The sequence below is a fragment of the Macrotis lagotis genome, chromosome 6 (assembly GCF_037893015.1).
Source record: "Macrotis lagotis isolate mMagLag1 chromosome 6, bilby.v1.9.chrom.fasta, whole genome shotgun sequence".
Classification (NCBI taxonomy): Eukaryota; Metazoa; Chordata; class Mammalia; order Peramelemorphia; family Peramelidae; genus Macrotis; species Macrotis lagotis.
In genome coordinates, this window is record NC_133663.1 from 93815774 (window position 1) to 93830556 (window position 14783).

A 14783-nucleotide genomic window follows, 5' to 3' on the forward strand; every position below is an offset into this window, starting at 1 on the left:
CCCTGAAAATTATCTGCTTGCCTCACTGGTTAGTTGTTGCTAGTCAGTCACAATAGATATCTAGGTTGACCAATCTCTTCTGTAAATTATCTCAAACTGATTTGTTCAGGTAACCATTTGTCAGTAATCAGCACTGGTCTGCTCAACACATTCATTTATTTTAAAATTTTTTTCTCTGAGCATTTCCAAGCATAGATAATTTACTACAAATGCTATGTAATATGGAGTAATTTACATGGGGCAAGAAGTGAAAAGGCGTCAGAAACTGTCATATCAAAGCTTTACCATTGCATTGTAGAAGGTCCATGATTTTACATATCTAATCTGGAGATATTCTGTCTTCTTCAACATTTAAAAGTTCCTTGTCAGCACCAAGGCAAACAAGTTATGATTTTAAAATTTAAATAAATCAGATGTGGTAGAACATATTCAAAGAGATTTGTTATCTCACTGACATGGATCTCTCTTCCCTCAAACTCCACTAAAGTTCAAAACCAAACAATACCTGCCAGTCTTGTCACCATTGTCCATGTCCTCCTATTCACTACATTGGAAACTTGTGAAAGAGATCTTCCTAAATTGCTACTGATGCTTTGAGGATACCAGTATTGCACACAAGCTTTCCATCACATTCCTGTTATATTGAAGATTCATCTTATTTTTCTATCATGCATTTGAATCTTGTCTTAAAGAGATCTGAACAGTGTGAATTAGGTGCCAAAAATTCTGTCCACTTACTTTTATTGGTACTTAAAGTTGAAATATGCTTCCAACTTAGAGAACAGAAACCCATCTTGTTCTAAGAATCCTTTGATCATTCAATAAGTAGTTATTTGTTACCTACTATGTGTAAGCATTGTATCATGTACTTTGGAGGAGGAGGGAAGATCAGTAAGTAATAAATAGTCTCTTTCCTCAAAGATTTTTATAATCTAGGAAAGATAAGTTCTATTAAAAAGAATTATAATACAATCTATAGTGTGAAAAATGCCATTAAAGGTGAAAAGTGGTTTGTGAATTCAGATGAAGAAGAATCACCCCCACCTTGAATCATCAGAGAATCCTTTATTTAGGAGACTGAACACTGATATTATCCAAATGGTATTTCTACAGGTGAAGGGAGTCATATTTACAAAAAGAAGCATAAATGGTTTCATAATGAGCAGTTCGGTTTTACTAAATATTACACTTTGTAAAACGAAAGATAAAACTTAAGAGGGGGGGAGGGAAGGAGAATGAATAGGGGCCATATTGTGGAGAGTTTTGAATGAGACTTTACTGCTTACACTTAGTGGACAGAAATTATAATAACCTTATACTCTATGTAGGTTTATAAATTAAAATTTCCTATTATATAACTTTTAAGCAATGATATGAGAGAGTAAAAGCAAGTAACTATAAATAAATTTCTGAAATGATTTAATACATCATTCCAAAAATATTTTGATATTTCACGTTTTCCTTGGAAAACAGTGAATTTTTTTCAGATTTTTTTATTTGGGCTAACCAATATCCTGTAGGCCTTCATACCACTAGCCATGAGCCATAGACCCTAGCATCAGGGTACATGAATACCAATAGAGCCCTGTGGCTATCCATCTGTTATCTCTTACCATATGACTAACCCTCTCTCTTTTCTTATCAGAAATTTCCTCATCTGCATCTCTTATGCTACATCCTGAGAATAGGTCAACATTGAAAATCTCCTGCAGACTATTTGTGACCACCATATGTTTCTCCATTGTCCTTTGGGCTGTCTACAGCTTTGAGAAATTATGCTCTTCCAAGAATTGTAACCATATAGCCTCACCAGAAGAAAATTTATAGTGAAAAGATAAGTCCTCATTCCAGGGAACAGCTTGGCATTGTTAAAAGAACTGTGCGATTTTCCAAATAAAATTGAGTCCACTATCTTCCTTCTAGTAAATTCTTGGTTCAACTCATCCTCCATCTGCATTGTCTGACCTAAATATATGTCCTGATATACTCACCCATTTTAAAACACTACAGAGGGTGGCAAAACATTACAAATATTGCCTTTTTAAATAGCAAAAATACAGTGGAAACAAATAAATTTATAGACGGCGTGGCATGAGACCCAAATGAGCCATGTCTTCACAAGAGCATTCATGGATGAAACTGTCAAGAGTATAACAAATAGACAGCAAATGAAAGAAATTTGTCAACATTTCTATAATGATTTATTTTCAGCAGCAGCATCTGAGGCACCACTGGATATGGATAATAATGCCTCAGTTCCTGATATATCCTATGGAGAAATAGAAATGAGAAGTGACTTAATCAGATCAAGGTTAAACTGAGGAAATCTGAAACATCTTGAAACATATTTATCTTGAGGTGAGAGAGTGGGACCAGAAAATGACAAAGAATTGGTGGAGAGGGAGACTTTGAGTTGGGTCCTAAACTCCATAAAAAAGAAGAGTGATGCAGAAGTTTGTTGATGAAAAAAATCAGGATGTGGATAGGATTATATAGAAGGATGAGGTAAGCATAAAAGAAAGAGAGGTTGTTAATGAATAAGAGTAATTTCTTTTGGGTCTAGGAGAGATAATGAGATTTATAAAGTTATAATCTGATTCTATTCTTTGCAGATGGGGATGGATCAGCATGAGAGGAAATACCTAGTGCTGGAAAGATGTTGGCAAAAATTGATTTAGGGAGGGGGCAACTTTTTAATTGTGGAGAAGGGGAAAGCCCTCCTAACGACATGGATAGTTTAAAAAATAAGACCCCAAAATATTTTATTTAGCCTGTACCTTGAGTCCATCATCTTTCTTTCAGGAGGTGGATTCATCATTAGTCTTCTGGGATCATGATTTGCCCTTGCATGGATCAGGTCTCTTAAATCTTTCTATTGTGTGTTGTTGCTATTGTATAAATTGTTCAAACGGTTCAAATAACATCACTCTCCAGCAGTTCATACAAATCTTCCCCAGGTTTCACTGAAACCCATCTCTTTCATCAATCCTTACAGTATAATTTTTCATTACATTATATACTATAATGTGCTCAGCCATTCCCTATGTGATAGGTACCTCATGAGTTTCTAGTTCTTTGCAACCACAAAAAAATAATGATCAAAATTATTTGGGGGCACAATGGATAGAGCACTGGCCCAGGATTCAAGAGGACCTGAGTTCAAATTCGACCTCAGACACTTAATAATTGCCTAACTGTATGACCTTGGGCAAGTCACTTAATCCTAATGCCTTAAATTTAAAAAAATTTTAAAAACTATTTGGGACTGGTTAAAAAAGATAGGTCCATTAGTAAAAATAGATTAGATTGGTATACAATATACTGAAACAAACAGATGTAGTAGTTTTGTGTTCAGTAAACTCTAAAATCTCACCTATGGGAAAAAGGATTCACTAATCAAGAAGAACTTCTTGGAAAACTGAAAAAGTTTGACAGAAATTATGTTTAGAACAGCATCTCACACCACATACCAAGATAAGCTTTATTTGGCATGACTTAGACATAAAAGGTCACATCATAAACTAATTAGAAGAGGAAGAGAAAGAAATCAAGACCAAACAGGGGATAGACAGAATCTCAGAAGATAAAATGGACAGCTTTGAGGGTATAAAATTTAAAAATTCTTGCTTATAAAATCTTTTGGAGGAATTAACATTTTTAAGAGTGTGAGGAAATGGAAAGGGTATAAGAAAAAGCAGACTAGGTGCAAAGGATATTTTTTAAAATAATAATAAAATGGGATTCCAGAGAGGATATAGGATGGAGGAGTACAACAGATATTAAGGGACTAGAAAAGGGGAGGTGTGAGGTGAGTGGGGATAAGAGAATAGGGAATGGTAGCAAAGAGAGTTTCTACCTTAGCAGATGATAGCAATTTGGAATCTCAGTTAAGAAAATGGTTATTTCTCCTGCTTACAAGATGGGGAAAATACCAGAATCTATTAAGTTTGAGTGTTTTGCAAGAATGTTGATAATAAGCAATAAATAGTGGAGTTGAGCTCTTTTAGAATCATATAATCTCACTTTTAAAGGTCTTTTATAATAATTTAGTCCAACATAATCTGAAATAAATCCTTTCTACAGTATGCTCATCAAGCTGCCATTTGAACACCTCCTCTGAAAGTGAACTTCTTAGCTCCTGAACTAACCCATTCAGTTGTAGAAATGGATCAAAGAGGGGAAAGATTAGAAGCTGCTGCTTCTTTTTCCAGACTCACATCTCAGTTCTAATCTTTCTCCATACAACTCCAATATGATTTTCCCAAAACAAGGTCTGACTAAGTCATATTCTAATTAATATATTCTAATGACTCTCATTTATCTCAAGAATATAATATACAAATTGAACACAAATTCCTTCAAATGACTTTTGTTTTGTTTTCCTTTTTTCTTTTATTTTTTTTCCAATTATATGTAAAGGAAGTTTTAAATATTCTTCCCCTCATCCCCCCCCCAATAGTGAGTAATCTGATATGTTATACATGCATAACCATTTAAACACATTTCCAATTTAACCACTTTCATTGACTTTTTTTTAAGTTTTTGCAAGGCAAATGGGGTTAAGTGGCTTGCCTAAGGCCACACAGGTAATTTTTAAGTATCTGAGGCCAGATTTGAACTCAGGTACTCCTAGCCAGTGCTCTATCCATTGCACCACCTAGCCGCCCCTTTCATTGACTTTCAAAGCTCTTCATACCCTAGTTCCAATATAGTTTTAAAGCCTTATTACATTTCTCTCCTTAATGCTTTAGTCATTCCATTCTATTTGGTGTTCATTTGCAACACTATCTCCCATGATCAGACCTTCGCACTGGATCTACCCTTTGCCTAGAATCCTCACCCCTGCTTCCTGGCATACCCACTTTTTCCCCAAGAGTCAACTTAACTGCAGGAGGGCTTTCCAAATTTCACCCAATTACCACTGCCTTTTACTTTGAGGTTATTAATTTTCTGTCTATACCTGTATATGTATATGTTGTGTCCCACAATAGAATGTAATTTCTTTGAGGGCAGCAACTGGTTCTGCTTTTATTACCTACTGCTTAGTAAAGAAAATGGAAAGCATTTGAGAGGAAGGGGTCCTACATATAAGAGGTTTTAGGAAATAAATAGAAAGGGATTTCATTCCCCTCCTTAGCACAGAGCCTAGTACATGGTAGATGATTTAAAATTGATTGAATTAAAATTAACTGAATTGTAGTGACTGAGAGTCTCTTGACTGAAGATGCATGAATGATGTCATCTTGATTTCCAGAAAGAAGATAAATATTGATGTTTAAAACTATAGACTTTATAAAATCCCTGGCAAAATCCTAGAAACAATGATGAAAGCTCTGGATCATTAGTTCTTAGAATGGAACAATGTAATCATCTGGTACCAGCAGATGTTTATTTGTGAACAAGTTCTGCCAGATTAGGATCATTCCTATTTTTGTGACAGGGTCTCTATATTAAGTGATTCATTTTGATAGATTGCAGCCCAGTCTAAGAAAAAAACTTTTAGATGATTAAGCTATCCAAATTTAGAATGTACTGCTTCAAGGATCAGGAATTTTATATTCCCAGAGGTCTTCTATCAGCCGAGAGATGGCCAACATTTGTGTTGTTTGACTACAAGACTTTTGAGGTTCCATATATCTTAGATTCTATGATACTTCTATGACTTTCTAATGGCCCTGGTCAATCACATCCTAAGGAAGTCCAGCAGCCTCCACCTATCTTTGTAGCACTGAGTGCTAAAAACAGATCAGTGCAAATAGGACATGAGTAGAAAATCATGATTCTCAAAACTACAAAAACTCTCTTAGCCCTGCTGAAGAAAAAAGCAGCCCCAGTAACAAGAATCATACATGGTAGATGTATAGAAAATAGCCATTCAGAGTCCCCTGCCTCAGCTGCCTATTTTGGCTATGCAGCATGTTTCCAATAAACAGTAATTAGGGTCAAATAGAATCAACTGAGGGGACACTATATGGCTCTTGGCAATTGCCATTTTGAATGATGGTCAACTAGGTATACGATATGCAAGGATTAAATAAAGTATTAATTATGTCTTTTAAAAAACCCAGGAGAGACATTGTCAGGGAAAATTACAGTTTCATTCAAAGCATACAGAAGTATTATTTGAGAGAACATACACATCTATTATAGTTGCTGAGAGTATCAAAGCAAGGGACTCTGGCAAATCAGGTAATTATAGAATAGTTTTGCTAACAAAATGAAGCATTCTGATCCTGAACCCAAACTCAGTCTTCTTCTTCTTGGATGGGAGAGATACCTGAGCCATACAGCTTGGAATGTCTATGTGGCAAATTTCAGTTCTTACATAATGTGCATTTATGAATTCGGTGCAAAATAATGCACTGCACTTGTTTCATGGGAAAAAAAACAGCCTCATCAAAATAAATTGCTGGCATTTTACAGTAGAAAATGACACTATTTCATACAAAGCCAAAATGTAGTTAATGTACAATAGAAAGTGTGTCTTATGTAATGAAATGCATCTTTGTGGGGGCCTGCGCAAATATATTTATTGTGTATTGGAAATTGTAATATCTTTCCTAGCGCAAAGAAATTTCTATTATAAAGCTCATTTACTATTGTGGGTAGGAAAACCCATATCTTGTTTCCAGAAGCAGTCGATCTTAATATCAGCCCAGCAAGTTCACTCAGGGAGAGGTATGTTCAGACAATCATGGAACTTTGAAAGCCAAGTGTTCAACTTGATCTGATTTGCATACCATGGCAATGACTTCCATCTGGAAGTCATCTCATCAGGAAAGCTTTCAGATGACAGAAGGAGGATCCTCAAACTGATTATGTCTGAGCCTTCATTTAGTAAGCAATGCTTTGCTTTGCTTGTGTTTGGACAAATTGAGATTTGGTCCTGTCCTATTTCAAGAAGCTGAATATTTCAATTCCTTTCAATAAAAGTTTATTGAATTTCTACTAACAAGCCAGGTTCATGGTCTGTGCTTATGGCAGTAGGGCAAAAATCTGCATCATATAAAACCTGCCTCCATTCATCAATTTTCCAATGTAGCAAATCAGAATTCAGGATGAGTTTTGTAAAGTACTGGACAAGGGTACATTGAGTTCCCACCCTGCTCATTGGAGGGTCAGTAAGAAGGCTTTGTAATCCTGGGTCTAGAAGAAAGTCAAACACTGAATGGAGAAGGATTTTGAAATCTGAATGAATCATGGCTTATGGGTATTTTGCTCAACTTATAATAGCTGGCATTCATATAACTTTAAAATGTTTACAGTGAAGTAGACAGAAATAAATTGAACAACATTAACAATAAACATCATCATAAGACCAAGTATTAGTTCTGTTGCTAAACAATGCCCATGGATTTGATACATACTCTAGGGTAGGTTGGGGACCAAAGAAGGACAAAATAATTTACCATTATAATCACTCTAACCCCATCCTCTCTTCTTAACTAACTGCTGAATGGAGTCAGGCACAGGGGCAAGTGAGACAAGTGAAAGGGAGTCTCTGAATCTCATATTCATATAACATTTGCTAGTTGAAAATAGATTCTCTTCAGATATAAGGACTACTATGCCAAGGGATCCCATATGTTCAATATTTGAAATATCAAAAAAAGAGTCCAAGTCCTTAAAAAAGGTTAGTCAGGGATATTTTGCTAGTTTGTTTTGATCATTTGGACAACCTGGAAAGTCTTCTAGCTGTCTCAGTAGTGGATAGAACACTGCACCTGGAATCCATAGACCCATATGCAAATCTGGTCTCAGGCAAACAACTTCTGTTTGTTTTAACTTAACTTCTGTTTGTCTTAATTTCTTCAGTTGTACCATCTTTGTACTGAGAACTCCATCTGACCCAATTGGCTTATTGGTTTTCAAAGCTCATTAACAGGACTGAACAAACTTAAAGCTAGGAGGACCCCAAGGGACTCCCTAGTTTTACAGACAAGGAAACTGCAACCCATAGGACTACATGGTAGTAAATGGCAGAACCAAAAGTCCAACCCATGCTGCCCTCAAGAACCAGGAATCCTTCCACTGTCCCTTACAGCCTCCTCAAGTAGCTCTTAGTTTGAATTGAATTAAGGAATGTAATCAACTTAAGTAATACATTTATCTCTGTATATTCCCTAGGAGTAGTGGGGCTAGCAAGCAGAATAATGCCAGAGAGCATAGTATATTAGGAAGAATTCTAGAATCCTTGGAGTCAGAAGACCTGGTTTGAATCCCAGAATAATGTAATTGTCACTTCACCTTAGCTTCAGTTTCTTCCTTTGTGAAATCAATATTATTGATAATCAATATAATCATAATCATCATAATCATAATCATGTTTGTCCTTTCTCGAAGAATACCACAACATCAGGGAGGTGATGGCATGACAAGCACATGAATTGGATTTGACTGGAGGTGTGTTGTGCTAAGTACTTTCTCCTCCAGAGCCATCTGGGTCCAGTGGCCAGATATGAATCAGACCAACTGGAGATGGCCCTGGATATGAGGCAATCAGGTCGAAGTGACTTACCCAAGGTCACACAGCTAGTAAGAGTCAAGTGTATCAGATCAGATTTGAACTCCGATACTCCTTCTCCAAGGCCAGTGCCCTATCCACTGTGCAACCTTATTAATTATTCATACTTATTAAAGTAACAATAGAATTTATATAGTACCTACTATATCCCAAGCATTGTGCTACTTAACCTGTCTAAATCAACAAGGTCATTGTGAGGGAAGCGTTTTATTCTTAGCAATTTTGTTATAGTAGAGAGATGGAAGAAGAAGAAGAATATCCTAACCCCTGACCCTATCAGAGTTATTTCACTTTCTCTTAAATGGTATTGAGACATTCCCTGACACTTGACTGGCTTAGGTCACTGAAGGTTCAGCCTGTTGACATCACTTCTTGGTCCTCTGAGTATAAAATAGCCATAAAGCACAGCAGAAGAGTTCTGATGGTTTGAATAATGGTAAACAATGGACAATTCAAACAAGACCAAGCTGAATTAACTCAAGTTACCCTCAATGCCTAAACTTGTTTAATACTCTTCTGCTGTTATGGTCAAGTCAATCTATTCTTGTTAATTGTTGAATGACCTAGAAGGGCCACATTTTGTTCTAGTATCAAGCCTAAACCTACCAAGGGACTAACCTGAACAGGACCAGCCCCAAATAAGGATGATCAAGAACAAATCTGGGATACTTACTAAAATTAAGTATTCTGTTTTAAGCCATATCTATTCTAGTTTTCAGCCAAGCCTTTCTATTTCCCCATTCTTAAACTTTATTGAACAGTCATATTAGAAATTTTTGTGCACTAAAAAATACTGCTTTAGAAAACAAACATGAGCTTTAATGCAGTGAAAACTTGGTAAAGTGTTATTAAATGAAGCACATTTCATAAAAGCTTCAAAGTGTGACTAGTGTTAAGTAATTTTTCCAACCACATTATTGAAATTGTGATGACCAAGTAGGAAGTAAAAAGCACTGTTGTAGTTTCATAGTTTCAGTTGAAACTCCTATGTTTCATAACAATCACATATTCTCCATCAATTTTGCATTCATCTCAAAATCTTTGTCATTATTCCTAAACCTTATAGATTTTTAAAACCTTTATAAAGCATCTTGATATGAGGAATATAATTTGATTTACTTTTTAAATTTTTGTAAATTTGAAATAAGCATCTAATCTTATTTTGTTTTTATATAGCTGTCATATAAACATCCCCAGTAACTGAAACCTAGCACTGATGGATGTTTTGACTGTGTAAGTCTACTATAGATATTAATTGAACCTTAGGATTTGGACCCATGAAGCAGGGTGATAGATCAGCCAAACCATAGAAGACAAGAAGGAGCTGACCAAACTTTTATCCCTCAGAGGAATATGCTATTTACTGTCTTTAGCCTCTCAACGTCCATACCCATAGTAGGAAGGATCAGTGGTGGAATGAACCCTGGAGTGAATTCCTAGATTTTATCTTGGAGTCTCCAGAGTTCTCTAAAGAAAATAGAAATGAGCACATGTTCCTAGAGCTGAAGGAGTAACAAGGGACTAAACCATAAAGAAAGAACAAATAAAAAATTTTGTTACTACTAGGAGTTATTCAGATGTTCAAGGTCTTTAGTCTCTGTCAAATTCCTATTAAAGGATACCCATAAATTTCAGATAGCACTTTAAGTCTGGCAGACTGAATAGACCCTTAAGGAAGCTGAGAAAGGGAGAAAGAGATATAAAAAGGATAATTCTCTAGGAACCTCAAGTGTAAAGTATATTTTTAGGGGAACAACTCTCAAACTCTTCCAGTAATTGCATAAATCTGGTAGTCCCAAGAACTATATAGGACTTTAGATGCTAACTGGAGAGGATAACTGAGAAATTATGAGTTTATTCTAGCAACCCCAAGCACATTTCTTTTTCGAGGGAAAGAAATAAAAACCATAAGTAGAATTGACTATGTAAGTGGACTATGTAAGGAAGGAATATAAGGAATATGTAAGGAAGGAATATAAGAATAAATAAATAAATAAATCAAATAAAGAAATACAAACAAATAAAGAAATAAAGATAAAATAAAATAAAGAAATAAAGAATAAAAGGAATATAAGAAAAGAAAATTATATTGGTTTTAAGCATAATTATGTTTCCCTATTTGAGTCTTTTAAACATAATAATTTTTATTTTTTTATATCATGATTGCCACCCTTGATTTTTGAGATTAACTTGAGGCATAGCAGACTATTATTCAGTTCCTTATATGAAGTTAACCTGAATTTATATATTTTAGATGCACTTTTAGTAAGTAACACTATTGGAGGTTTTTTTCAGAATTGATTTGTTTACCCTTTTCCATTTTTTGGGTGAGTTTGTTCCATTTGCATGTTAGGTATGTTTTTCCCTTCTTGCGTTAATATAATGTTTTTTGCTCTTCTCCCTTGTCTTCCCTCTTTATAGAAAAAAAGAAGGGAAAAAAGGGACTAAGAATAATTTCAGAGACCTATAAATAAAGTGATTTCATCCCACTTTCCTTCCTTTTTTTAAACCTAGCATAGACCCAGGTCTTTGAACCTTACCCTTTCTTTTCAGTTAATTGCACTATAAAGTGAGTCTTTTAAAACTGACTTTTTACTTGTGACAATTTCCTCCCTAATTCTGGTCTTTCATAAATCCTCTTGCTTTTCTTTCTTGGTCTCCTCCTTTTCCCCTTTTGATTATAAAATTTTAGCACCAGTTTCTCTGTCTGCATTAGTGTGTGTTTTACACATTCTTTTGTCCATTTCATATAAAAATATATCCACTTTCTTCATCTCCACCTCAATATTTATATATTCTTTCATAATGATCCCTCATATGGTCTGATAATGTCATTCCATATTCAACAAACCAGTGACTCCCATTTACATCCAGGATCAAATATAAAATCCTCAATTTCACTTGTAAAACCCCTCATGACCTGACCCCTTACCTTTTCATTCTTCTTATACCTTATTCCCCATCATAGATTCTGTGACAAACAATGGTCTCCTTACTGTTCTTCACACAACACTTTCCATCTCCCAAGTAATTTTCACTAGTTTCCCTTATGCTTTGCCCATGTACATAGATGCTTTTATCTTTTCTTCTGACTTCAAACTGGATATTCTTTTAGGAAGAAATTGAGAAAAAAATGAAAATGATCCCATCCTCAGGAGCTTGCATTCTATTAGAGAGAAACTATGTACCCAGAAAAATAAAGAAAAAAATAATTTTTGGAGAGAAGGTACTAGTAATTGGGAGAAACAGGATAGGCCTTATATAGGAAGTACCATTTGAACTGAGCCTTAAAGGGAGAAGGGATTAGGGGCCATGAATCCCAAATATTCCTCTAATTATTAAATCATACATTATTTCTTTTAAATATTATATATAATATATAAAACTTATATACTTATATATCTTCAGTATACCTAAGTAGATTTATTCCTGGATATGTTTTTGTACTTTTTGTAGTTATTTTGAATGACTTCCCATTTTTTATTATATCCTCTATAGCAATTGGTATTTGCCTATAGAAATGCTGTTAACTCTCTGGATTTAGTCTGTATTCTGATACTTTACTGAAAATATTAATTTTCTCAATTAGTTTCTTTGCTGATTATCTGGCATTTTGTAAGTAAATGATCATGTCATCAGCAACTTGGGATAATTTTGTGTCTTCTTTGACTGTGAAATTAATTTCTTTCTCTTGCCTTATCGATATTGCTAGTGTTTCTAGAACAATATCAAATAATAGAGAATGATATCAACATCCATGTTTTACTCCTATATTTATTTTGGAAAATTTCTAATGTCAGCCCACTATAAATAACATGAAGATTTATTATGTGTATGTATATATACATATATATATATATATACATGTACTTTATATATCATATATAAATATATATATAAATATAATCAAAGGATATATAAAAACATATAATTTTAGCATACTAAGAAATGGCCCTACTATGTCTATTTTTTAAGGTTCTATAGCATAAATGAGTGTTGTACTTTCTCAAAGACTTTTTCTACATCCTTTAACATAATGTTTTTATTTAAATATGACTAATTTTATTAAATGTTGTTCCTATTATTGAACCACCTTTGTGTCCATATATCTATGTGTATGTGTACACACATGTATGTGTGCATATATATACTTATATAAATATTCATAATTATGTATATCTTTTGCTAAGATTAAAAAAACATTTCTACATCAATACTCACTGATGCTATTGGTGATGTCTTTTCTAAAATGTGATGTTTAGAACTGAACATAGAATTCAAGATACATTCTAATTAGAGCAGATTGCCACTGGATTAAGTCCTCCCATGTTCTTGATACAATACCTACCCTTTCTCAATTCAGTTCAAGATTTAATTGGTTTTATCCTTCAGCTACCATATCTCACCATTGACTTTGTAATCCCCTAAAATTTCTAAATACTTTTCAAATAAATTGCTGCTTCCTCTCATGTCCTCCATCCTGTATTTCTATAGTTGATTCTCTGATGAAAGTAAGAGGTTTACTTTTATCCCTATTCAGTTTCCTCTCCCTGCATTTAGGTCATCTTTCTTGCCTGAGGGATCTTTCTGGACTGACTCTTATCCAACATGTTAGCTACCCCTCACAGCTTTTGTCATTTTGTAACAATAGAAGTAATAAAAACTAGCATCTATATTGTTCTTTGGCACTTACAAAAGCACTTTCCCAGCAACAATTTTATCAGATATTTAATGTAACTATTACTATCCCCATTTTACAGATAGGGAAGCTGAAATTCAGAAGAGTCAAATGACTTGATCCAAGTTCAAATTTGATAATAGTCACACCTCAGGTCACCTAATTCCAAATTAAACACTTTAGAAGATAAAAATTGCAAAGGTTATCATCTTTGTCTTCAGGGAGTTTATAGTAATCTGAGATTATAATTTCCCATTATACCCATAACATTACTTTAATGTAGGGGGAAAAAAAGGTATTGTACTATTCTTTCAATTTGTAAGTGAAGAAATTGAGGTAACCAAAACACTCAGATTAAATTTAAATGGTTGATTTCTTTTCTTTGATCTTGAACTGTGATTTTTATCTATATGGGAAGTTCCCAGGTATTGGCATTGCCTCCATTAACAAAGACCAGAAACTCATTTGCATTTTGTTTTATAGATTAGGACACTAAGAAATGTCTTACCCTGGATGATACAACTAATGGTTGTCAGAGACAGAATTTGTATCTATGCTTTATTGACTCCAAGATTAGCCTTCAGTCTTCTATACCATGAAATTTCTAGTTTACAAATATAATATTTGCATAAATAATGTTTTATATATAATCAGGCATTTAATTAAGGGGTAGTTAAATGGTGCAATGGATAACATCCTGGAGTTGGAATCCAGAAGACTCTTCTTTGTGAATTCAAATCTGGCCTTATCTGGGTAAGTCACTTAAACCTGCTTGCCTCAGTTTTCTTATCTGTAAAATAAGCTGGAGAAAGATGTAGCAAAACACTCTAGTGTCTCTCCAAGGAAACCCCAAATGGGTTATGCAGAATCAGACACACCTGAATTAAGGATGATTCCCAGACTCAAAGCCTTTCCATCTAGCCCACAGCATATCCAATTACTGCAGGTATTTTTCATTTTACCCTACCCCCCCACCCCCCCTACCCTGGCACATCTGCACATTGATAGCTTGCCTCAGACAAAATGCAGAGCTGTTCATATATATATTCATGTGAATCTTGAGATCCAGGGCCCTCTTCCATCATTAACTTGAACTCTTCCATCTACTATCATCCCTTTGGGGGTGGGTTGTGGAAGGGACAGGAACAAAAAGATATTCAAAGGGAAAATATTTCTTGGTATTCGTAATACTGGCTGTTGATAGTAAAACTCCCCATTTCTGTCCCACCAGGGAGAAACTGCACTCTTAGTGGAACACAGAAAAAAAAAATGTATAAAAAAGCTTAAAAGGAGAAAAACACCAACATAGAAACAGGAATAAAAATAGAGATCGAGAGAAGCTGTCAAAACGTCAGCCTCTGTCCAAAAAGGAAAGTGGGGGTGGAGGAAAGAAACAGGAAAATAACAGTCCTGAATTTTGTACTAATGAACCCAACAGGATGGTTTATTTTCTCTAAGATCTCTGCCTGCCGATTAGATCTGACTGGTTTTAGATAAGTCACTATTTTAATAGATAAGGTTTGTCACTCTTGGGCAGAAGAAATGGAATTGTAAATAGCTTGGAAAACATGGCAGCCCTCC